Raw genomic sequence first — 26,311 nt, 5'->3', positions numbered from 1 at the left:
ATTTTCCAAGGTGTCTGATATGTTCTTAATTCTTTTTCAATTGCTGCTATGACTGAAATACTGGACTGGGGTACAGCTTGTTCTTAAGGAACACTTGCAGAGCTGTGTGGGATGCAGGTGGAGCTGATCCTCTGACCAGCCTGTGCTGAGCCTGAGACTCCTGTCTGTGCCAGGCACACACTTTCTACCTTAAAGCCAAGTGAAAATCCCTGTGTGCCCCACTGGCCATCCCACAGTCTGAGCCTGTGGTGTGACCTCAACTTAAAATGCCTTTCTGACTGTTGCAGTGTCCTCAGTAACTTATTTGAAAGTCTCTGAAGCACAGGCACCCAGAACAAGGTAGAGTGGAAAGGAGAATACAGCCACATCTTGTGTGAAGGAATCTCTGCCTGCGTGTGCTCTCCTTTGCCCCTCCAGGTGAGCACTTTGTGTGGTGAGGATGGGCAAGGGGCACCAGAGAAGCAGTGAAAGGCAAACTTTGATATGGCTCCTGGGACTCCGCAGGAATTTAAATTCATAGAGGGGATACCTGAAAGGGGTGAATCAGAAACATCTTCAGAGAGATCAAATATATATCCCTGTCATTCTTGTTTCAGTGATAAAATTAGGATGTATCTTTTTGCTTGTGATTGCTGTGTTTCTTTAGGTACTTGGCTAATTAAAAGAATGCTCTTGCAGAAAGGAATCTTCCCATTTCATAACAGCCTTTCCCACTGGTATCCTGCTGGGAGCGGTATAGTCTAAGAAAGTGCACACAGATTTGAAACAGGGTGCCAGAGTTGGCAGAGTTGGGAAAATGTGGGCTGCCTGACTGTTTGTGTTCCCAAAAAAAACCACCAACACTTGATTGTATACAAATTGCGGTCGTTGGACTGAAACTGAGAGGGTGTATACAAACCCTTGCAACACAGTGCAATGTCTCTAGTCCTAGATGTTGGTTCTTTTGCCTTCAGAACAAAAATATAGGGGTCAATACATTGATTTCTTAGGAACTGCTTTTCTAGATTCCCTTACTAAAAGGGAAAATTCAGGTGCTGAATTCTTATCTCATTAAACTTGTACTTTTTATTTGCCCATCTACCTGGTCTCTCTTCATTTCCAAGGCCTCCCACAGTCTCAGGGTATATAAATCACTATAACTCATCCAAATAGTATCTAAACGGACCAACCAGAGGTTAATGTGCCTTCCTCTTCTGGTACCTTGATCTTTGTGAAGTTATCTCACAAACTTTTCCCTGTCCTAGGGCTGGGTACATGCATTGTCTTTTTCTAAGATGTGTGTGTTGAAATTGCAACAGGTTTGTACTGTCACTTGTGACTTGTTCCATTTGTCTTAGGATGTGTAGACACAAATCAATGCACTGGTTGGTCTCATATCAGTCTTACCAGTGACATCTGTCAGTGCTTGCTTGTGTGTTCATGTGTACACTGGTGCTGGATCTTCCTCACTGCCTGTGGTGCATATGATGCACAAAATACACAAGGTGTTTTAACTTGTTGCCTGAGGGTTGGATTTTGTAAAGTGAACTGTTTTTAATGTTTGGGGTTTTTTTTCCCAAATATATTTAATAAGATCCAAAGCCTTGAGGGGAGGAAAAAAAAAATCAAGACTTGCTGATACTTGCTGGCTTTTGTTCTGAAACCAGGGTCTGATGTTTGTTAACAACTCCTGCAAGTCAACCCATCTAACAGAGCCTTTCTCAGCTTGTTTCTGTATTGAGCTGTGTCAGAAATGGCACTGGATCCTAAACTATCACAGAAGCTGTCAAGTGCAGTAGTAACAGCTCTCTTCAAATATTACAGTGCACATTTTTAACTCTAAGATGAAACTTAGAAGTTATGACGCAGCTTGCAAATGGAACAGTGGGAAATTGCAGATAGCATGTGCAACCAACCTGTCTGCACATCGGGCCTAGTGTTCTGTTACTTTGCAAATTGTTTCTTCTCTCTGAAAAGTGATTTTTTTTTTTTTTTTTTTTTTTATAGAAAGACATTACACTTTTGGCTTACTTTTCTAAGAGTATCTTTGTTAAAAGCCTCAAACCAACATCTGGAATTTGGGCTGAGTTTCCATGTCTTATGCAGATGGTGCAGTTGATACATGATGTCTCATAAAAGCATGGAAACAGGAACACATCCTCACTGTGGCCTTCCATGGGCATGCCTATCCATAATTAACTGAATTACAGTACTGCACTCTTGATACGTGAAGATACCTTTCTATTTAGAATCAGCACGATTAGTTATTGATGCATTGACATTAATACAGGGTCATGGAGCTCCAAGGTATGTGTATTTCCTGTGCTGACTGCATCTGTTCTCTCTAACCCAGAGCAGACTTACTCTGGAGTTCTCTTTTTACCTCTTGCTAACTTCAGAGTTCCTTTAAATTGTTTTTATGACAGTAACTTTTCAGAGTAGAACAAATGGATTTAACTTTGTTTTCTATTTTAAGCATCTTCCTCTCCTCCCATTTTTTTCTAGTTCACCTGTAACAAACTGTTCAAAGCTGTCTGCCTACTCTGAAAATTATCAAGTCCATAATAAAAAGAAAACCTATAACCCAACGTGGAAGGATCACTGTGTGCTTTTACCATAAACTTTTGCAGCTGGCTGCCTGCCTTGCAAGTGGAGACTCCACCGCTGCACAGGCTGCAGAAGCTGAAATTCTCTTGCATCCATATAGTTTGGTGGATCAGGAAGTGGAGGTGCCCTGCATTGGCCCCCAAGTGAGTTTATCAGACTGATCTGTGGTGGTTTAGCCAGAGAACTGGCACCTTTGGCTGCTACTCAAAGAACTAAAGGTTTCAGTGAGGGTAAAGCCAGGAGGGTGAATTGCTGACTTGATCCCATTTAAAGGCTTTCTCCACAGATTTTTGGCTTTTTGTCTTTTGCATAGTTGGTGGATTAAAAAAGAGTAGGGATATCAGCTAAACAATAACCCTGTGCTCAAAGTTATTCTAATGAACTTTGGCCAGCAGTAATGACAAAGGCTGGCTACACTCAAGAGGTGAGCTGGCAATGGACTGTTTGAAGGGTAGGCCTTGAGGGTTTGCTCTGTGCCTTAGATCACTGCAGATTAGTTGCTCCCAGAGCTTTCGAAACTCATGTTCATCCCTCTTGATGTGAGGAGTGAAGATGGCATGGGGAAGAACCTGTTCTCCCAGTGGTCACTCAGTCTTCCCCTCAACACTCAAGTTTACCAGTGCACTTGTCTCTTTGTTTTCATGACTGACTGTGACTAATGTGCTTTACAGCTGCCACCAGCCACCTCCATATGCTTTGTGCTGGGATGATGGAGTGGAAGGGCCTTGTCTGCGTCATCCTCCATCTGGCTGGTTGTTGACAGTGCAGGGTTGTAACAGGCCGGCTGGGATTTACGGCTTCAGCTGGTTGCTCTGGGCATCTTTCACAGTGTAATAGTGGGGCTATTATGAAAAGGACTGGATAAGTAACTTCTGGTGGGCTCTGTCAGTGTTGTTCAAAATGCTGTCTCCAGTCTTGGCCTGTCATCCCAGACTTGCTCACATCTTGTCACACTCTCCTGCTTGGGACTTGAGCAAGTTCCCTGTCCTCTCATGGTTCACTATTTCAGGTACCAGTTCTGCAAAGCCTGGGGGCACCTGTTAGAGCCCTGCTACAGTCTGAAACTTCTACACTTGCTTAGGCTCACTGAACTGGGACCTTGCTCACAATCTCCCTATTTATTTTACTCAGCCCTAGATATCTTCTTGGACTTCCATTCCCCTTTCAGTCTGAAAGGGTTTGCTTCAAGGTCATTCATGGTCCATGAAGGAGTTGATTCCTGTACTGCTGGTTATTGCAATTTGGTGGCTTTTATTTTTCTTGTTTTTATTCTTGAGTTCACTGCAAATGTACAAAACCATTCTGACTTCCTCAACTCCTGAACGTAGTACGGGGGCCAACCTGTGAGGCATCAGAATTATTTTTCTACTCCCAAAATGCACAGAAACAAGGGTCTCTTAGACAAGTTTTAAGAAGGAAAAGCAGCTGCATACACCTAAGTAGAAAGGTATCTCTGGGTAGAATAGGTGAGGGAGCAGTTTAAGAATTTTAAGTATAAGAACTGCAATTGATTTGGGTTTTGTTTCTTTTGTAAAAATTCCTTTAACAGGAGATTAGGTGGTGTTTTAATCCAGAGAAAGCTGCAATGTAAACTGGGTTGTTTTTTTCATCAATGCAAAATGTGCCTCTTAAGTAGAATGCAAAGTCAGTCTCTGTCATTCTCTGTTTGCAGTGATAGAAATTTAACTGAAGACTAATTTAATGTGTTTCTTGCTCTTATGTGTAATCCTCCATACAACAGTCCTTGCTGGTCTTTCCCAAGCACTATTCAGCACTATCCCTATTTGAAAGCAAAATAGGTGTTGTGTTGAGCAGTGTAACCTGATAAACTTCCTTGGTTTGAGAGAGACACTGGAGAGAAGAGTCCAGGTTCCATGTGTTTTAATACAACTTTAAAGCAGTGCAGCTATTCTCTCAGACCAGCACCGCTTCCTGCCTTTCCCTCCATTTAGATGGGAATTTAAAAGTAAACCAAGCAATACCTGATCCAGTTGATGTGCTTGCAGGTGGAACATGGACTTTCTGTTAAATTTGAAGACTGAGATTTCTCTTGTGGAAGAACTTGTCCTGGGTGTAAGAGCTTGGATCTCAGATTACAGCTCTTCTGCCAGTTTGTTACATGCAGTTAAGTATTCCGGACTCTTCTGAAGAGGACTGTGGAAAAGCTGTGAAGGTGTAGACTGGAACTGATAATTTTAGGTCATCTGTGTGTTGCTTGACTACATGGACAATATAACAGTGATTTTTTTTTCCATGTGTCAGTCACAAATAATTCTTAATTTGCTGTTTGGAGGAAAACTGTTAATAGATAAGTCTCCAGATCAAATTATGAGCCTAATTTTCCCTCTTGCATAACCGGGTTACTGTGTTCACATGCCAGAAAGATGTTGCTCTTTGAAAAAGCATGTTAGTGTATGTGGCAATGCCCCATGCACTTTTTAAATACCTAGGTCTGTACATTCTCATCTGAGTATCGTTAACCACGCTGTAGTCTGAAAAATGGATCTTTTACTACTGCCCTGTTATATAGATAATTGTAATTCACTGCAGTTTGTTTTTTTCCACTTCTTGAAGTTGCGTGATCTGAAAATTGGTGATCAGAAAGTATTTGTGCATCTTACTATGGGTATCTCTAAATAAAATGTATTTGTATAGTGTCTTGGCTTGGCTGATGGTTTCCTTTATTTGGTAATCATCCCATGGCAAGTAAATCCAGGGCAGTTTGAGAGCAAGTGGGCTTGGATTTCTTACTGTAACAGTCCAGCCTCTCTGTGGACATGACTGATTCAAAGGAAACACAGTGAACTGTTGTTTTTCCTTCAGCAGTGAGTGGATTGATATCCCAAGTACAGATTCTCAGGTTATTCTTGTTTTTTTCATGGCTTAAACATCAGTCCTTGTTCTCTGTACGGCTGCAGTAACTCTCCTTACTTCCATAGAAAATCTATCTAGTAGCAAAGTTGGGACTTTTACACTTCAAAGCGTCTCCTTCGTGTTCTCTTCATCTGGTACCTCATTTGTTCTGAGGCAAGAGTTTCCTTCCAACCACTTTATTTTCCTGAGAAGGAAATACCCCTTAGGAGCATTGGACAGCACAGATACCTGTAGCTGGACAGTCAGGTAAGTGTTCCAGGAAGACCTTGCATCCCAAAACTGCATCTGAAGCATTTCCACATATTTCCACATATTTCCACAGTACAGGAGAGTGAGGCCTTTTTACAGCTGTCCCATTTCACTGCTATAAGTGAGAAAATTATGTTTTGAGAGGAGGAATGTCCTTAAGCAATCCGAATTTTACACTGGAGGTTAAAATCCTGTGCCTAAAATCAGCTTTTGCATCCCCCATCTTCACCCTTGGCCTCATCCTGAGTGGCTGGTTTCCATGGTCGTGGACAAACTGCAGCTTTGTAAGTAAGCTGTGGGAGATCATGTTTCCAACTACACCATCTCTGCTCCCAGTAGTAGGCATTACTGACACTTGTAGATGGAAGAGGAGGCATAAGAACACTATGCTGTCGTTCTACTGAACCTTATAACAAAACTATTTGAGAACTGAGAGATGGAAAGAAAAACCAAATCCCCTGGCCCTGGAGACATGCAGAGGGTGATGGCTTAGAGAGGGCCCGGGCAACCAAGGGTATGAACTCCCCACCTGCCTCAGATGTTCCATCGAGTACAGCATTCAGATGGTGAGGGGCCTGTCAGGACCAAAAATGACCCAGTGAGTTCCTCTTAGAATAGAATCATCGAATCATAGAATCGACTGGGTTGGAAAAGACCTCCGAGATCATCGAGTCCAACCCTTGGTCCAAATCCAGTCCATTTACTAGATCATGGCACTCAGTGCCACGTCCAATCTGCGTTTAAAAATCTCCGGGGATGGTGAATCCACCACCTCTCTGGGCAGCCCATTCCAATGCCTGATCACTCTCTCTGTAAAGAATTTTCTCCTGATATCCAACTTAAATTTCCCCTGGCGGAGCTTAAGCCCGTGCCCCCTTGTCCTGTTGCTGAGTGCCTGAGAGAAGAGCCAACCCCCACCTGGCTAGAACTTCCTTTCAGGTAGTTATAGACGGTGATGAGGTCACCTCTGAGCCTCCTCTTCTCCAGGCTAAACAACCCCAGCTCCCTCAGCCTCTCCCCATAGGACTTATGCTCCAGTCCCTTCACCAGCCTTACATCTGTGTCCAGCTTAAATCTCAGCAATAAAGAGTCCAAATCCTTCCCCAGCAACTAATTTTAGCATTCATCTATGTTGTCACCTCACCTGCCTTGCAGGTCCCCTCGCTTTCCCATTCACAGTGCAGAGGAAGCAGTTTGCTCCGTTCTGTGAGGCAGCTCACCTCTGTTTTTTGGAAGGGATTTTTAGCTATTTCATGGCCATGGTCTTCACTCCTTATACCACACAGTCTTCCCTCAGTGCTTTCTCACTGGCCATGCCTGGCATGTGTGTGTGTGGCCATCATCCTTCCTGCCTGTGGAACCAGGATGAGATCCGTTGCACTCCCGGCCTGGAGCCTGCAGCAGGACGATGCTGTTACCAACTGTGCTTTCACTGTTCACCACCAACGTGTGGCAGTGGACATTATCCCTTTCAACACTCAGTCTGCTGCCTGCCTCCCCCTCCCATCCCAGCTGCTGCAGGTTTGCTTGCCTGTCATCACTTCCCTTCTTGGGTGTATTTTGGTTTTGATCTCTGTGACCTGGGGCCTCAGCTCTTGCCAGCTGGTGGCACCGCTGTTGGAGAATGAGGAAGACAAACCAGGGAATAGTTTCACACCGTTCTGTTGAGTTCTTCCTAGCCATAGCTGTACTCAACCTGTCTGTTTCTGAATGGAGGATCAGGGTAGTCTTCCCCAGTGCAAGGTGCTTCCGTGGTCCAGTAAATGAATTAATAATTGAAGAGATACCAGGGACACAGTGTTTGCTTGAACTGTTTTTTGGGCAAGGGTGGCCTATTCTTTCAGAGACTGAAAGTGAAAAAGTTCACAGTGTATCAGAAAACAAGAATCTCTGTGGTTGTGCCCCAGCTTCCTCAGTCTCCCTTAAGCCTCCTCACCTGGAAGAACAAATGTGAGGAGGGCTTCAGCTCCCTGCAAGGCTCAAGGGACCATGTGGCCAACATGACATTTGGGACCTTCGGGTCAGCTGCTCCAAAGTACTGCCCTGCATGGAGGGTCTTACTGCTCCCTCTTTGTTAAGGTGTAGTGTGAGCTGGGAGAGGTGAGAGAGAAGCCACAGGTCTCAAGTGCAGAGCTGAGGTCAGAAGGTCAGCTGGACATTTGCTCAAACATTCATGCCAAAGACATAAACAGAGCGAGGGCCATGCTCCAGGGATGCTGAAGCACCAGCAGAAAGATTTGTAGCCCCTGTAATCAATGCCTGTGAATTGTTTTTCTTCATGTTGTCAAAAGTTTCCCTGTTCCAGGGTTTCTTCTCTCTAGAGACCCAATGCAGTGCCTGGTGCATATTGAACATGGAGAACACAGATTCAGCTACAATAGAAATTTCACAGATTTTAGACAACTGGAAAAAATGTGGCCAAATTTAAGGCTGCCTTTGGGAGACAGGCAGATAGGCACTGTTGCTGTAAAACTCCTTCCTGAATAGCTGCTGTATACTAGACAAGTACTCACTTAGGGAGAAACGCTGACCAATTTCTCCAGGTATCTGAGGCCTGAGAAGGGTCTTGGAGCCAAAAGGGTGACAAATGAGGAATAGTTGGTCAGCACTAAGGAAAACACCAGGGAAAGCACCATACATTTCCCCCTGTGCTGTGGTGGCAGCCTGCTGCTGAGGGCTGCTGGACACCACACTGCTGCCAGGCCAGCAAGGATGACAGCAGAGCGCTGTTAAGCTATAACAACTTCTGATCTTGCCCTCTAGTAAAACCACTCCATATAGAATTATTTTTTCCCTCCAGGAGATGAATTGTAGGAGTCATGATGATTTGCCATGTGTATTTTTAGGAGCATCTTTTTTCTGTTAATCTCAGAAAGCCAACTTCACTTTTTACTGGTATAAGTAGGCTTTGACTCCAAAAAAACACCTCTGTCCCAGTTCTCTTGTAGGCTGCTGCTGATGCACTTTGAGTGCATTTGATTTTGGGGAAAGCATTTAGTCCTGTGCTCTGGGCTGCTCAACTTGTTGCTTAGGGGGAAGGGAAACATCTGGAGCTTGAATGTTCTGCATTGAGCAATAGGAAGTGACTACATGGAGTAATCTGTCTTGTCTGTCATGGATTTCCATGTCACCGTTCTTTCTCAACTTACTAACACATTCTTGGAATAAGAAATGGTCAGAGGAATCAAGACATATCCCTGAATGCTGAATGCCTGCACTCTCTGAATGGCAGAATAGATGAAGCTGAAAGAGACCTTCAGAGATCAGATAGTCCAAACCTCTCTGGGTAACCTGTGCCCATATTTGACCACACTCACGGTAAAAAAGTTTTATGTATAACAGGAATTTGCTGTTTTTCAGTTTGTGGCTTATCACTGGGCACCACTAAGAAGTCTGGCTTCATCTGCTTTAGTTACTCTCATAAGGTAAGGAACTGAGCCTTCTCTTCTCCAAGCTAAACAATCCCAGCTCTCTCAGCCTGTACCTGTTTGTTGAGTACTTCAGCCCCTTAGTCATCTCTGTGACCCTTCACTAGACTCCCTCCAGTATGCTCATGTCTTTCTTGCATTGTGGAGCCCAGAAGAGGACACAGCACACCAGACATGTCCCGTCAGTGCTGAACGAGTGGGAGGAGGGGAAGGATTGCCTCTCATTCTGCTGACAGCTCTCCCCCTAATGCAGGATGTCTGCCTTTGATTCAAGGGCACACGGCTGGCTCATGTTCCACTGTCCACCAGGACTTCCATGTCCCTCTCTGCCAAGCTCCTTTACAGATGGTTGGCCCCAAACTGGCATATGGAATTATTCCTTCCCAGGTGCATAACTTCCCTTTGTTGAACTTCATAAGATTTCTTTTGGCCTCAGCCTGTTGAGGTCCCTCTGAATGGCACCACACTGTCTGGTCCATCAGCCACTCCTGGTTTTGTGCTCTCTCTGTGAACTTGCTGCACTCTGTCCCACTGTTGTAATGAAGATACTCAACAGTATTGGCCCCAGGACCCAGGTCACACCGCCAGCAACTGGCCTCCCACTGGACTTTGTGCCAGAGACCTCAACCCCTTGAACCCAGCAGCTCTGCCCCTCCTCTCCCCTCATCTATCAAGGCAGTCATTTTATCATTTCAGGTGACTGGGTCAGAAAGACACGACTTCCCCAGTGTAAATCCAGGGTGACTACTGCCAGTCACCTTCTCATCCTCAGCATGTTTGAGGCTTTCAGTACTATTTGCACTATCACCTTTGCAAGGCTGAGGGGAGGCTGACCAGCCTGCAGTTCTCTGGGGTCTCCCAAGCTCAGTTTTTTTCCTGCCACTGCCAGTTGCTGCATCTACAAAAAGCCCTTTTAAAATTGAAAACAGATGACTGACATTTAACCAGAGCTGGCAAATATCCTTTAACATGCTATTCAAAACATTTTTGTAAAATATATCACAGGATAAAAATGCTTGTAATTTATCCTAAGATGAAGTTTGGGGGAAAACAGAAAATGGTACAAATCCAACTTCAACTTTACAGTACTCTAAGTTTATTACATTCATTACAGGAACATTTATATTACCTAATTAAAGGAGGGTTGAGATTTCACCAGGCCCATTAAAATCTAGTTTGATAAAGTGCTGCAAGATTCCCTATGCAACACGGTGCAAGGATGTTTAAAAGACCTTCAGTCATCATCTACTCTAACTCTGCCCACCCAAGTTCTTTAAGAGCTGGCTGGGGAAACTTCTGGCTTCATGGACATGATTTTAATATTTGGAAATTTTAAGAGGCTGGAAGCATGACACTGTTAGAGCAGGGCATTAAGTGGCCTGTGGACTACTTTCTTCGATTCATAGGCAAAAAACCCAGAAAAGTGATAAGGGACTAAACAGATAATTCAAGGCTAGATACATTTAATGCCAAGCAACAGGGCTGTGTGGAAAATAACTCTGTTTAACAAAAGCCTATTTAATTCTTAGAAATTGTTTGGCTGGTAGAGGTAACAGTGGGCATGTCACAGAATGACATCGAGGAGTATGACAGAACAAACTCAGCACTCACCATTAACAGAGCACACACTACACAGATTAACCGCTGCCACCATCCCTTTCCAAAGTGGTGTTTAAGCAAGGCTCTGCTGGATCAGTATCAGGTTCAGACATGTTGAATTGTCTCAGAATCTGGAAATAAGTACAAAGTCACTGCAGATAAAATGTTTTCTGAAAAAGGTTGGAGGAATGAAAAATAGCAGTAGGGTTAAGGTGGTTGTGCAGAGCAATTTCAGATTCTAGTCACATGAAAATGCATCACCTTTCTTATATAGCCAAATTACAAGGTGAGAAAACCTGGACCAAGGACTGCAGGCACCACCTACAGCAGAGGGTCTGTCTCCAGGCACACAATGACTCTAAAGAGTGATCAAGCAGCTCAACACAAATTCCCAGGATGATGCTGAGACATGACGGACTAACGCACTCCATGGATGTCAGGAATTTTAATGGCCCGGGCTTTATGAAGGCCAGACACAATGATATCATTATCCTTCCTGCCTTTGACACCATGAACAGCATCTCTGGCAGAAGGACTTGCTTCCTCAGCGGAAATGGCAACCCTCCCAAGCAGAATTGTTGCTGAAGCCCTCCTCGTGCCGGCCCATCAACACAGTCCAACACACTGGATCCCATTTCCAGGCAGCGTCTTCAGGAGTTTCACACCACGTCTAAATGCAGCAGCAATCCCTGCTATGCCCAAGGCTAACATCTCTTGTTATCAAATCCTTGTAACAGTTCTCTTGAGAGAGCCCAACAATGCATCCAAGATTTTCAATTGTTCTACTGTAACTAGACAGAATTCCAGATTGTGGCATCCCACCCTCCAGGGGAAGGGAGTGCCGAAGATTTGTAGATGCTTGTGGTCAAAAGGAATGACAAAAGCCCACAAAATCTTATGAAGTTCTATTAGTAAATTACACACTTGGCATGGAAATTGTTATGTTAGTGCCTGACCTCCTATGAGCATATGGCAGTGGGTTTTGGATAAAGGGGTAGGATGAAAGGGAAGAGAGAAAGAGACAGAGATGAATTAAAGAGGGGAAGAGAGAAAGGAAGAAAGAAAGAAACAGGGAGAACAGCCAGAACAGCCAGTCCTGGCTCCAGTGCTGATCCAGCTGATGGGGTGTCCAGGTCCTGGGGTGAACATGCACATGGGCTTCACGGGGGGACCATTTTATAGATAAGTTTTCCCTGCCCCGGAGTTAAGTTTCTCGCTTTCTATGAAGATTTGTTCTCATGCACAGTCTATTCTTCCAGACCTTTCTGGAGATGGATCAGAGGCTTCAGGGGTCTTTGGAGTTCTTGATATCCCCCTACAGCCCAATCCCCCTTCTCGACCTCAGTCCTGCCCTTGTGCTGTTCTGTGTTGGGCTTATCTCCAGGAGCCAGAACAAGGATGTTCGTCCCAGAAAAGCGCTGTCCTACCTCTCTGGCCTCCTCCCGTTTGTTCTCACAGTGTGTTATTACCAACTATCCTTGGCTGTTATTACCAACAATCCTTGGTTGGCTCCACAGCCAGCGCAGGCTATCAGTATTTGAGACAGACACATTAGGCCCCTTATCTTCTGGCCTTCTACACAGATTCCCTGCAAACTCAAATCTGAAAGTAAAGCTTGGTTTCTTCATGCAGAGCCTCTCCCTTACAGAGCCTGTGTACAACTGGCTGGAACATGTTTTGGAGAAAGGCAGTGCTGTTGATGCAGGTGTCATCAGGTTTAAGAGAGAACAGTTTGTAGGGAAGAGCAATATTTTATTAGATCAAGAGTTGCTACTGTTGGGAAAAAACAGGCACAAAGCAAATAAAAACTTCAGAATAAGCAGCAAAAGATTGCTCTGCACTTCAGCTCAGTCAGACTAATTGTCCAACGAGCCTGAGGGGGAAGGGTTGGTAGTGTGGAAAGTAGACAAGAGCATTAGCAAAAGGGAAGACAGACTGAAGCCCGAGCCTTTGAAGAAGAGACGGTTTTCCTTTCCGACTGTAACAGAAGTAGAGCAGACTCCTGAACCAGGAACAAGGAGATATTCTTAACATGAGCAGTTTCCCCCACTCAAGAATGTGACTGGCAAGGAGAATACGCCAAAGCACCACAACGGTGGTTTCCAGCCTGTGGTACATGGCCTGCAGCCCATTTCAGAAATCTGTAGTAGGGGACTCAGAAAAGCAATCCTGCACTAAGCTTAGGCAGCCTGTTGGGATTTGCACCTGCACCAGGCTGTTCGTTAGCATCTGGAAAACTGAAGAGGTTGCAAATCCTTGTAACAGCAGATTAGAATCCTGACGCAGGCAGTAGGTAGAATTTGCCTGCCAGAACTGGTCAAACCTTTGCTGTGTTTGGTGCAGGGTCTCCTCTCCAAGCTCAATGTGCTGAATCACAGATTTATGTAGTTTGGAAAACCCTCCAATATCGAATCAAACCTGTGATCAAACACTACCTTGTTAAGTAGAACAGAGGCACCGAGTGCCACATCCAGTCATTCCCTGAACACTTCAGGGACGCTGATTCCTCCACCTCTCTGGGCAGCCCCTTCCAATGCCTCACCACCCTTTCAGTGAAGAAATTCCTCCTGATGAATACTTGGAGTGAAGGTCTTGAGCTTCCATCAGTTTATTCCTTTGGCTCTCTTCTGGAAGCTTTGGTAGTGCAGTATGCCATTTTCTCATTTATATTTACTCCATGTACAGCAGAGAGAATCTACAATGCTTTGATTCTGACATCCCCGTTTCATTTTTTTCCTATTCCAAATGCTCTTGGGCTGGATTCTGTGTGATTTTTTGAGACATGTTCCAGCTGGCACCACGCCATCTGACTACAGCATCCCAAGAGCTCTCAGCCTTTGTTGTTTTACGCTGCACATCAAATATCCATCTTGATTATCAAAGGATTGCCAAGTCATGATAAAAGAATGCTAATAATACTGATTAAATCCACACAGATTATGGATCTGCAGACATGTTTGTCACAAAGCTTGTGAAACTTTGTTTACAGCTGTAATTAAAGCTGTAATTGTCCCCCCCCAACAGTAATAAAACAAAATATCAACAGCTGCATGAAGAAAATCAACAGTACCTGTGTTCTGTTTGGTCTGAATTTCAATTTAGCTCAAAGAACCCTCTATCTTACTGAGAAAAGATGGAAATAGGGAGGTCTTGCAGCTTCTCAGCAGTAGGATCTGTTTAGCTTCTGCCCATCTATGCAATAAGTATCAAGGATGCAGTCTGGTTAAATCTATTTGCTCTAAGCAGAGAAAGAAGCAGCATGAAATACAGTGATTAATTTTCAGATATTGTTTAGGGTAAAATCAGATTTCATGCCTTCTCTACTTACATGGCGAGTACAGGGTCAAGGGATAGAGGATGAGCAAACAGCAGTAAAGGAAATCAGACCATAGCAAAGGTCAAGGACCATGGGACATCATCACTGGAGGCACCAGAGGCTGAACATCACCTTCACCAGCCCTGCCTGCTCAGCACCAAGCAGGGACCAACTCCCACAGAGGATGAGTGAGGCTGGCTGTTAAAGCCTTGCAAAGGTCTTGCCAGGCCTTGCAAAGAAGGGATGCTTTAAGGGTATGACCGCTGCGTTTTGGGCAACCAAAGGTGCCGTAAACAGTGGAAAAAATACACAGCAGGAAAAAACTTAAAGGGAAAAAGCTTTTTACTTTTATTTTCTCCTGACTGAGGGAGTCAAACTTTATTGACTATCCATTTTTGCCATCCATCATTGTTCAGTTTACCCCCTCAACGTTCTTCATTAGTCCGCACCATACGCTTCTTGACCTTCTCCCGTGGTGCAGCTATCCTTTGTCCTGGATTTCTCCATGTCCACAGCGTGCCTACCTGTGCCCAGCCTGGCAAGACAGCGAGATGCTTACATTAATTTACATTAACTCAAGTGCAGAATTGGTTCCAGAACGCTCGTTCCCAATGCACAGGGGTCCCTCACGGGTTACCCCTGCAGGCTCCTTCACAGGGTCACTCAGGAGGGTTTCTCACACGGTCCTTCATGGGGGTACTGGGGGGGGGGGTCCCTCAGAGGTCCCCGAGGGGTTTTCTCGGGGAATCCCTCAAGGGATCCCTCACATCGTTCTCCCTCTCGGGGTCCCTCAGGGCGTATCTGACACCGTCCCTGTCAGAGGGTCCCACGAGGTGTCCCTCAGACGGGGATCCCTCACACGGTCCCCCCGTGGGTCCCTCAGACGGTCTCTCTTGGAGGGCCCCAGTGGGGGTTCCTCAGACGCCAGTCCCTCATGGGGAGGGGTCCCTCAGAGGAGAGCCCATCAGACGGCCCCTCACGGGCGGTGCCTCCCGGGGGTCCCTCACGCGGCCCCTCACGGAGGAGCCCCCGGCGTCCTTCATCCCGCCCCTGGGCGGGGCCCTCCCACGCCCCGCCCCTTTTCACCGCCGCCGAGCGCGCGCCGGGCGGGAGGCGGAGCCTCGATCACGTGAAGGGCGAAAGGAAGGGGCGGGCCTTCCCCCGCGCGCGGTGCTCACGTGGTCGCCAGGAGGGCGCGGGGGGGGGGCAGAGGCGGAAGCGGGGCTGGTGGATGGTCGCGAGCTGGCGGTGCGTGAGGGGCGCGCGCGGCCCCGGGGGGGGGGGCGGGGCGGGGGGAGCGCGACACTCGGGGGGCTCCGCGCGAGCGCGTCATGTCGCGTCACGTCACGTGCGGGGGGGCAGGAGGGCAGGAGCAACCCCGCGCGCGCGTGGAGGAGGAGGAGGAGGAGGAAGGGGGAGGTCACGTGACGGTCGCGGGCGCCGCCGCCGCTTTGTGACCGCACCGGGGCAGGTACCGCGCGCGCGGGGGGCGCGAGGCGCCCCTCACACCGCCCCCCCCGCCAACGGCCCCCGCTCCCCCGCCAGAGGCGCCCCCGCGGCCCGGCCCCGCTTTGTCTGCCCGCCGCTGCCCCGCTCCGTCCCTCGGTCCGTCCCTCGGTCCGTGGGTCGGTCGGTGTCCGCCCGGGCCGCCCCGCCCCGGTGCGCCCGCCGGCGGGTTGCGGGGGGACGCGGCTCTGCCCTACTTTCCGTGGCAGCCGCCCCAGGGAAGCTTCGCCCTGGCCTAGATCGCTGCCCCCCCTCAGCCCGCTCGGCAGGGCCGCGGGCGCGGGCAGCGCCCACCCCGCCGGGCACGGGGAGCCCGCCCGGCCCCCTCAGAGGTGGGTTCGGCACCCGCGGGAGAGCCCTGCGCCCGCAGCCGGGCAGGAGGGCTCCCGTCTCATCCCTCACTCCCGGGGTTCCTCCTGGCGGGTTGGTCCCTGTGACTCTGGGGGTGTGAGGGAAGGGGGTGCAGCGGAGGTCCAGTGGGGCTGGCGGAGGGAGTCGGGGCAGAGGGGAGGCGGCAGCTCGGGAAGGGAACAGCTGGGTGAACAGGTATCGATCTGTGTCTTGCGCAGGGCTTTACTTCCATGTTGTTGCCCATCCCCTTCCCGGCTGCTCCCTCGCTGGTGGTGGGGGCTCACAGCTACAGACAATGACACCTCGGCTCACACAGTGGGTTACTTGAGGACATGGCAATGAATGAACCATTCTCTCTGTTAACCTGCTCCACCTGGTCTTTTCTCGCCGTCGGTTGTGTCTGGTTGCTCTGAATTGGGTGTCAAGGCAGGGCTTTACTGTTGGTCTGGCTCATGTTGCCTTTAAAAACAACAACAAAAAAAATCTGTGTTTTTTCTTTTTGCTGGAGAAAATTGCATCAGGGAAGTGAGCTGGTAGATACTCCTCTGCAAGAAGCTGGGTGTGGGAAGGACCTGCTGCACATCTGAGGCTGGTGGCAAGGATCTGAACTCTGTATGTGGAATAGGTTCAAAAGCATGTGCTGGAATGTCTGCAGTGCTGTTGGGTGCCACCCGGGAGCTGCTCAGGGTGGACTGGTTTGAAGCTTCTCTCCTGTAGATTTGTTAATACCAGGAGTGTGGATTTGCAGAGCCCTCCTGGTTGTGTTCAGGGGTACGTGATGTCATGTGGAGCAGAAACTTGGGGTTTGCTGTGGAGCTGTGTGAGGGGAAGCTGTGGAAAGGGAATGGAGGGGCCGTCCTGGCCTGAGAGCAGCTGTTTTTTTCCAAGTGGAGAAATTGGAGCTGGATGTGAGGGAAGGAAAAGGAGGGGGAGCAGTGCTTGCCGTTGAAACAGAGCCCTTCACAAAAAACAGCAGCGACTCAGCCTCCCGGTTCTGCTTTTTTAATATTTACCAGGCCCTTTTAGCAATTCCCTTGGTTTTATCACATTCTCTAATGGAATCTGGGTTTGGATTCTTACCTGGCTGACTCAGTATTTATGCCTGAGCCCAGTCTCTCTGTGGTGGTTTGACCTAACTTGTTTAAAGAATTTATTTTTAACCTTACACTAGGTAACTTGAAAGCAAGCAGGGCTAAATCACTTTGCAGGATTAATGATGGGTACTCCTGGAGGGTTACATGGAGAAACTGGATTAACTGGTGTAAACCAATTTTGATGTAGAGTCTGGAAAGTGAGCTGGCTTGTGTATTTATAACCTCAACAATCTCGGTACCTCCGAGGACGTAGGGAAGAGTGGGAATTGGACAGGCTCTGTTCTGCTTTGCCCTGGTTGCAATTTTAGCCATGTGTTGATTTTGAAAACTGTTTATAATAAAAAAGGCATGAAAATTCTGAAGTTTAGACTGTTACATTTGTTTTGGCCAGTCCTCTGTAAAGCTCCTGGTGCCATGACTTGCAGAAGGGTTTGATCATTCAAGGGGACTTGGGAGCTACAGGCTCACCACTAAAATCTAAGGAAGCCAGTGGGAAACCGAACAAAAGAATCTCATCTGTAACCGAAGCTGCTATTTTTTAAAATTTTTTTGGTTTGTTCTTCCAATTTTTTAAACTACTGTTTCAAAACCCAGAAGCAGATTGTTGTTGTTCGGTATTTCTTCCATGGACTGTAGTTATAGGTGATGTTTTCCTCACAGAATGCCATTTTTTGGTGTATTTTATGTTTGTTGCTGGTGTCCCCCTAGTGATGCTGCTCCTAGCAGTGCTGATTAACTGTGCTTGCGCAATGTGTGTGCCCTGTACTGTTAATGCTCTATTAATAATTAGCATTGGTAGTACTACTGTTAGCAGTGATGTTTGCTTGCAGTTTCAGTCGTGTTTAGTACCAGCACTTGGAGCAGGTACTTCATGAAAGACCAGGAATAAGACTTTAGATCTTTTATGAATCTTTTTATTTATCTTTGTCACTTTTTTGGTTGAAGCACATGACCAGGACTCTGAAGACCCGTGTTCAGTGCTTGGAGCCTTGTGTGACCTTGCTAAAAGAGAAGCCAAGGGACTTGTCCCCTTTGTAAGATGACAGACTAAAGAAACTCTGTGTTGTATTTGTAGACTTCAAAACTATTGAATGGAAGGTGCTAGAGGAAATACAAGTGATACTCATTGCAATGTTGTTATTCTGCTGGAAATTTGGGTGAATTTGGTTTTTTTTCTGATACAATGTGTTTTCTTGTAGCCCACTGGATCCTTTTTGGTTTTCAGAGAAGACCTAGTTTGGACTTGTACTGTTTTTCATATAACTTCCCTAAACAAGTTACGTTCATTAAAGTGAGAGCTGGGATGAAAGGTTGTGAGGTGCCTGCTTTGCAATTACTTCGGGTTCATATTTTACAAGAACTGTACAAAGGGTTTGTCTGTTTTGCTCTGACATGAAAGTCCATGCTCTTTGATTTTGGCCATCTGAACTGCGAGTCTTTTGGAACTCCCCTTCTGCCTGGGGCTCCTGCAAGGCTGTTCCTTCCACAGGTGTGGCACCCTCAGCCCTCCTCTCCCCATTACTTTTCAGTGCTGCAAAGGGTAAACAGGGACTGAAGACAGTTCAGAGGTGGTACAATCTGATGCCTAAGATCTCATGGCTTGCTCAGCTTACTTTTACAACATCATAAATATTTTGCTGAGCTTGTTTTACTTATGTTCTCCTTACATTGTACAAGTAAAACTTGTAAAATAGGTTATGTGAACAACTTTGTGCAGCTCCCTCGGATGGAGTTGTTTCTATTCTCAATTCTCTTGAAATTCTCTTTTTTCCTTTTTTGTCCAGCTGTCTTTGTGAAACCTGCATGATATTGTGGCTTCTTTTTGAAGATAAACTGATAAAGCTTTTTTCCTCTCCCTTCCCAACTTCCAACAGATGAGCTTGGAAGAGTCCTTAGCCTGGCTGAGTGTAGCATTTTGCGTTAAAAACAATGAAATGTTTCCCATGTTGAGCGAGCTTTGATCTCTCTTGAGCCTTAAGGTTTGCCCGAAGTAGTACTCTATGGTGAACCTTATGGTTTTGTTTTTCTGCTTTATCATACAGGAAATACATTTTATTCCTGCAGAAGATGCATGTGCAATGGAATTCTTGTTACAGAGTCACTCACTATTTTAATCCAAAGTTAAATGAAGGAAAGACAAATACTTTCTTAGCCTCCAGATCTGAATCATCAGGTTGCACTTTTTTTAACCTGGTTTAATGGGGGGGAAAAAATGTCTGTCTCAGTCTGTTAGGCAGTCCTGTGGTTTAAGGTGTAAAATTTGAATTCACTAGCTATGATCATGTTCCTAAATATTTTTGATGGTTAGCTGTAGAGAGAGGAAGTCTTTCTGCAGTTTTATTGTGTCTGGCATAGATTTCATTTGTATTTCTTATGACAAAAGTACTGTTCCTGGAAGTAGGATGATGCTTTACAGACCATAGTGAGGTTCCGTTTGAGCAAAGAAAACACAGTATTTTTTTATACTCTGTTTTGTCAAGTGTGTTGAGGATGGTGGAAATATAGTAACATAGAGTGAAGCATATGGCTTCTGAAAACTTTCTGCTTCTTCTTCCTGTTTGATTCTCAATGTTAACTGAATTATGGCTGTTTTATGCTAAACACTTGACTGATATCTCATACTGATATCTCACATTGCCTATGTCTCCCTGTATTTCAAAGCTATTGCTGATTTATTTTTTTCTCTCTGCATTCTTCCTCAATTTTTAGAATTGCATGTTGTCTTACACACAGTTTCAGTAACATGAATCTGAAAGGAATCCTGGTACCAAACCCTGCTGTGCTCTTGGGCTGTACATAGGATTTATACAATTTCTTCTTGTATTGAAGGAATTCTGGTCCATACTTTTGGTGGGTTGTACCCCGAGGGGCAGATGTCTGCTGTGCTTTTATTTCAGCTTTCAGTCAGGCATTCTTGAGATCACTGACTTGTAATCTGTTTTGGAGACTGAGGTAAGAGAGACCTAAGTTACTGATGTTAATTTTGGGTGACTAAATGTGATGACGGAGAGCAGTACTGCACATCCTGGTCTTGTGCTTCACTTTCTTTTATTAGCCACTGAATGAATTTCTGAATGTTTGGAACATGGGGTAAGTGCCAAGGGGTGACTGCCTGAAATTCAGTTTAGAGAGAGACTGGAATAGTGTCTCCGTGAAGGCAATTTAATGAATATGCAAAAGTGGGGTTTCTTCTCAGTGTTTGAGAAAACCTTGTGGCTTTCTAATGCACATCCTCAACCTGTTGGATTTCTTTTACCTGCATCCTGATGTCCAGATTAGCAGCAATGCCCAGGAACTCTTCTTTACATCTTAGGAAAAGATGCTTATTATCTTCCTTGAATAGTTCTCTGTTGTGACTGAAACATAAAACTTTCAATTTTATACCTGTACTCCAGTTTTCATCGTTTGCCATTTTATATGCTGATGTAGTAGTGTATGTTGCTGGATTTAATGTCCCAATGGCTTTTATCCTACCTGATTTAATTGAAGATTCCATTGGTTTTCTCTTTTATTGCTGTCAGAGCAGAATTGCTAGAGCTTGTGGGGCATTTTTGGTAACAGCTTTTCTGTTATATATAGGACTTGCTTCCCTTTTCACTTCACTCAATCACAGGCTGTGTGAGATGGCAGTGACTTCTAGAGGTGGTCTTGTCTCCCCTTGCTCAAGCAGGGCCACCTTCAGTGGATTACCCAGGACTGTGTCTGGACATCTTTTGTACACTCCACCCCCTCACCGAGGACCCTGTGCTGTACCAATGCTTGGTCACCCTCAGAGTACAAAAGCTTTCCCTGACGTTCACATGGAGCCTCCTGTGTTTCAGTCTGTGCCCGTTGGCTCTGGTCCTGTCACTGGGCATGGCTGGGAGGAGCTTGGCTCTGTCTGTGCACCTTTCCAGGTACTTACATACCTTGTTAAGGCACCGCATCCCTCCAAGCTTTCTTCTCTGGGTTAAACCACATGACATAGTAAAATTTGTAGTCCTTCAGGCAAACTCAACCCATATGTCCTTACAGGCCCTTGAGAAGGAGGTGGATTAAGCATTGAATTTAGTATGGGTGGTGACTCTTGATCGGTGGAGGAGTGGGTGGGTCTGGGATATGGGTGGGTTCGGAGAAGGTGCTGTGAAAATGCAGTGAGATGCATATTTCAAATCTAAATAATTTCTGTGCTTTCAGATAAGAAATAATTGGCTGTCCCAGCTCTAGCTGAAGACTAATTCAACTGTTCTGTGAGGGAGGAAACAGGTGAAACACTTGATTGTCTGCTAGTGCTAGAATTGCCCAAGTCCAGTGTATGTTCTATCTAGGAATTGCCTGGATTGTAAATGATGGCTTAATGTACATACATCATTTAGGAGAGGTTAGGCTGAGTTCTTGCTGTACTTCTGCATATTGAGCAGTTCATTTTATAAAGTTGTGTCTATCAAAGTAATTTTTAAAAGTACTTTTTAATGAGACTGAAGCCCAAACTTTGCAGAATTACGTGAGTCCTGGTAAATTAGAAGGGAACCAGACCAGCCCATTTTTCATATTCTTCCAAACCCAGACACCTTCCCTGAAAACCCCAAGACCCCTACAGCTGCAGAGGAAGGTTGAAATAAAGTGAGATGGTTAAAATTGCTTTCATAGTTAAGGTTATTGAATCTCAGGAGTTCTGGGACAACTCTTTTAGAACAGTCATCTGAAATGAAACATCACTGAGATGTAGTTTCTGCTAGGAAACCTACCTCAAATATTTGGATGACTTCACTCCCTTGCTGATTCTGTTGATTGCTGGGGAGTGCTTTTGAGAACCTCAGTCATGGGAGAGAGTGAAGCAAGAATATGTAACTTTTATATTTGTTCTCAGTAGACAAATCCATTAAAATAAATGATCAGCAGAAGACATTCTGAGTGTTTCACTAGTTATGAAATGACCCACCCATTATAAAATACAATAAAACATAGTGAAAAAACTGCAGAACCATCACTTTTCAGTTCCATTTAGTATCTAAGTGAAAATTGAGCACAAAAACATGTTGAGTGAGGCATCTTACCTTACAGGCCAGAATGAGCAAGTTTTGAACACTTGATTCAGTCTGTGGTACCTAAAACCATTCCACCCAGCAAAAAAAGCAAGTAGCTGTTTGAGACTGGAACTGAATGTAAGGGAGAAAAAAACCAGAAGAGTTTAGCAATTGGACTTGGCATTGTTTTCCTTCCCAGGACTTTATTTAGGAGTGGTGGGTGGCCAGGAACTGGTTTTATGGTTTTAGTTTCCCTTTATGGGCAGACTCTGATTGAAAAGGTGACATATAACTCTTCCTCCCTTTCCAGTTGCTCCACAAAAGTTAGGATCAGTTGTTAACATGTTCTTTTGATGGTACTTTCCTTGACCCCACAGACAGGTTCTAATGCAGTATGTATAGGGAGAGGGACACAGTGAGTTGCTTGTGGAGGAGCAGGAGGAGGATGTGGTTTGGGGGTGATTAAAAGACAGGTTTGGGATGGGGGAAAAGGGGGGAAGAATTTGGTATTCCTGAGCTTGATACTTGTTACTTTGATTTGTTTGTTCAAGTTATTCAGTCTGGTTGATAGCAGCAGAATCATGTCCCCAGTAATGCTGGGGAACCTTAGGTGTGTCTTCACAAACAAACCAAGTTCCCGCTTTGATGAGCTGCACTGAAAGTGAGTAATGAAATAGGGCTGGGAATGATCAGCTCTGGTGAAAAACCCAGGGAGGAGGGAGGGGTCTCTGTTCTCAGCATCCCTCTTGGCTGCTAAATCTGCCTGGTGGATTACTGGGCACCAGGGCTGCGTTTCAGTCCTTTGAAATGGTGTTGCTCTGTTGGTGGGTAGCAGCTGGGTCTTTGCTAATGCCAACTGGAAAGTTGTGAGATTGTTTTGCATCTTACTTCTGGTATTCCTACAGATGTGTTTTTGTTCTACACTTATGGGTATGCATAGAGCAGCATTGACAACTTGCCATGTTCCCCAGAAGTTTGTATGTGAACAGACACGCTGGAAAGACTGTCAAAGTTTTTTAAAGATAATTTTTTTCTCTTTTTTTTAAAAGAGGAATGTTGAAGGGGATAAGCTATCTCTTCTGGCACCCAGTGATTCTGGGGAAAGTTAGCTCTCTTGGTAGATTCACTTAGTCCTTCTGCTGAGTACAATGAGAACCTTACCCTCTCTTGTATTTCCTGAAAAATCCCAACTTCAGGCTCCTCAGGTAGACTTCACATAAGCATAACTCAAACATAGTGCTAAACTTTGCTAAAATGTATGTCTGAACACCACTGATTTTGTTATAGTTAAAGCCTAAAAACATTCATCTGAAGACAATATGGAAAAGCCTGAAAATAGAGCTTCACACTAGGCTGGTTTATCTAAATGCATATTTGGGTATTATGACTCTATTCTGTTTTATACTACTATGATATTTATGGCTACAGAGGTGTGTGGCTCTGCTTTCCTGAAACCTTAAAAGACCAACCTGGAGGAAGTGCTATGCTTAGCTCTTCCAGGACTTGGTGTGCATTGACCTTCCAAGCAGTCAAGCTTCAGGGATGTGTCAAAGCTTGTTGAAATACTGACTACAGTGTCTATTCTCCATCTCTCTTTTTCAGAAGTCATATATATTTTTAAAATTACCCAAATTTATAATTTAAAAGAAAAAAGCAAATATGTCTTCCATTTAATTTAAAAAAACTGTATAAAATTAAGATCTTTGTTAAGCTTCAGATCAGTTTAAAATAAAAAGCTCCCCAAAAGCTCATCTTAACAAAGGTGATGTGAATATTTTCCAGTTGTATTAAATCCAAAACATCACAGCTGCAAGAGTCTTAGGATTAACCAAAACACTGTCATATGTTTTTGGAACTTAGACTTTCAAGATTTTTACAGCAGTTGGTTATCTGACTATTTTAGTTTGACTGCAGTTACTTCTCACAGTTAAACAACAACTTGGGTTTGTCAGGGTTAAACAACTGCTGGCAAGTGAGTTCCAGATAAACATTTGTTTAATTTTAATTCCCTCTGAAGTAAAATTACAGCCTTTAGAGTATTCACATTACTTTGTAAGGTTGACTTTTTTTTGTTGTTGTTGTTGATTCACCAGGTTTGATCCTAGTTTTTCTTCTCACTTTATGTCATTGCTTTCCTGGAGCTCTTTGTTTTATTCCTCATTTAAATTTGGTAGGAACTGATAATTCAGTCAAACAAAGGTTTTTATTCTCAAATGTGCTTGTGTGTTAGAATATACATTGAAGTCTAACATAATCTCTGATATGGAAGGCCTTACTCTCGGTGCTTTGTGTTTTGGGAATTTTCTGGATTTTATTCATTGTGTATATAACATTTGAGAATTTAGAATGGTTTTAAAGGGAAGTTATGTCTCTGGCTTTTGGAATGAGATAATCTATTTAAACATACTTTTTCCTTCCCTTTCTTCTTTCCCTGGCAAAAAAAATATCTGAAAAGAGCACAAAATGTTTTTCTTGGATGTATTTGTGACTCTTCAAATGGACTTTCATGAATAAGTGGAAGTAAAAATTCTACTCCTTGAAGTTGCTGTTCTCAGCAGTTGTATGTATACTCAGCAATGTTTAAAAGCAGTGTATTGAGAGCTGTTTTATCCCTTTCTATCAGTCTTTTGCATTTGATCCTGCAAAGAAATTCCTGTGATGTAGCTGTGGGGTCACAGTATCTTCCAACAGATCCCTAAAACTCAGACTTCATGGCGGGGTTCTTTTGGATATCAAAACTAAGGTCATGCTAACACCTTCTTCCTTACAATTTTGGAGCATAACAACAAGGTTGGCAAGTACCGTTTTTCTAATTTTAGACATCAGAAAATGGAGGAACCAGAAGGACAGTACCACTTAGATGAGGCTTGTATGCTTTCAAAAAACCGCACGAAAAACCCCTGCAGAACTGCGAATTTCAGTATGCTAAAGATGAGAGCAACAATGAACAACTTCTTAGGTGGTTACGTTCTGCTGATTGCAGCTTAGGGTGAATGCTGTGTCTTGGACCTTTTCCTCTGATCAGAGGAGGCATGTTGCATTCTTCTTTGTACAATTTTTATTTTCACTTTATTCTAGTGAATCAGATTCTTACTAGTTTTCCAGAAACCATGTTTTGGGCAGTGTACTCACTGAGCTTGAAAAACAGTCTTGTGTTAAATTAAGAACACATTTAAGGCATCATACTGTCGTGCATATTAAACTTGCCTACCATTGGTTTCTGAATTTATTTACAGTGTCATCTTGCCCTTTGCAGCAAGTATGCTTAGTAGTCCCCTGCTCTGCTAGAATTTTTAAGCAACACTCTGAAATAATGTAAATGGCTCAGTAAATGGCTGAAAATTATTGCAGTGTTTAAAAAGCTGTTACTTAAGTTTGTAGAGCAGTTTTTAGAACTGGAAATATTTCATCTTGGTTATCCCTTGCTTATCCTTTGGTTGTTTCTGTGTACATGTAGCTTTCTGGTTGTTTTGGAGAAAATTGATGTTTACAGTGCATCTTGTGCTGAAGTGGTTTTCAAGACTGTTGCTGCCAAACCATTTGTTTAGTGAAGTTTTTATAGGTGCAGTGTGATCTCTAAAGCTGATACCTGTGATATTTTAATGCTGTAGCTAGAGTTGAACACTGCAGTTAGCAATATGTGTGTTCTAGGTGCAGTCTAAGAATTCACATGTGTACCGAGGGTGAGGTGCACAGCTGTTTCAGAAACTAAGATGTGAAGAATATAAGTCCCATTTTCTTTCAAAAGTGATAACTTCATCTTGCAGCAGAGTGCTTGTTCTTTTAGACTGGTGGTAAAATACACAGTTGACTACTATCTTTTTGGGATGTTTTAAAAAACAGATTTTCTACTTAGGCATTTTAATATTGCCTTCCACAGTATATAAACCTGCATACCTGTGTGGAATGAGGGGATGTGATTCATTGCTGTGCTGTACTAAAGTAATTCAGCAGAGTACAAAAATATGTTAAAGGGGAACCTTAACTTTATGAAAAGACGGGAAGTACGTTTCTGTGAAAAGGAATTTCTTAATGGCCTATTAATAGGAAGGAAGTTTTGAAGAAAAACTTTATATGCTCATTAAGATTTTGCAATTTAAAAAAAAAATTACTCTTGCATTTTTGTAAATTTTATTATGAGCTAGTCTGGCTTGGAAAGAAATGGTGGGGGAGAACGAAAATGCATGGAAGCCAAACAATGTTTAAGTCAGTCCAGACTTGCAGAAAAGGTAAAGACAGGGCTGGAACAGTAACTGTGGGTCTTAGAAGGAGCCTATGGGAAGTTCCCCCCTACTTAGGTTG

General features: G+C 44.4%; 1 protein-coding gene and 1 long non-coding RNA gene across 11 annotated transcripts in view; one reads left to right on the top strand and one right to left on the bottom strand.

The window, feature by feature from the left end:
• Nucleotides 1-14,376: 14,376 nt before the first annotated feature.
• LOC135406869 (uncharacterized) lies at nt 14,377-15,265 on the bottom strand. The gene is made up of 2 exons (XR_010426538.1): nt 15,139-15,265; nt 14,377-14,587 (listed from the first exon to the last, which is right to left on the bottom strand). It is a non-coding gene; the product is annotated as an uncharacterized LOC135406869 (long non-coding RNA).
• UBAP2 (ubiquitin associated protein 2) overlaps nt 15,190-26,311 on the top strand; it is a 136,228-nt gene continuing 125,106 nt past the window's right edge. For 4 of the 10 annotated variants that reach the window (XM_064641369.1, XM_064641365.1, XM_064641364.1 and 1 more), the window contains exon 1: nt 15,679-15,890. The gene's annotated coding sequence lies outside the window, so the exon portion shown is untranslated. Of the gene's footprint in view, nt 15,301-15,403; nt 15,524-15,677; nt 15,891-26,311 lie in introns of those variants that run through there. The other 6 variants (XM_064641362.1, XM_064641370.1, XM_064641367.1 and 3 more) reach the window with 6 other exon arrangements.

This window comes from Pseudopipra pipra, chromosome Z (assembly GCF_036250125.1).
Source record: "Pseudopipra pipra isolate bDixPip1 chromosome Z, bDixPip1.hap1, whole genome shotgun sequence".
NCBI lineage: Eukaryota > Metazoa > Chordata > Aves > Passeriformes > Pipridae > Pseudopipra > Pseudopipra pipra.
Note: the sequence above shows the minus strand (reverse complement) of the source record. Positions and strands in the feature narration are given on the sequence as shown.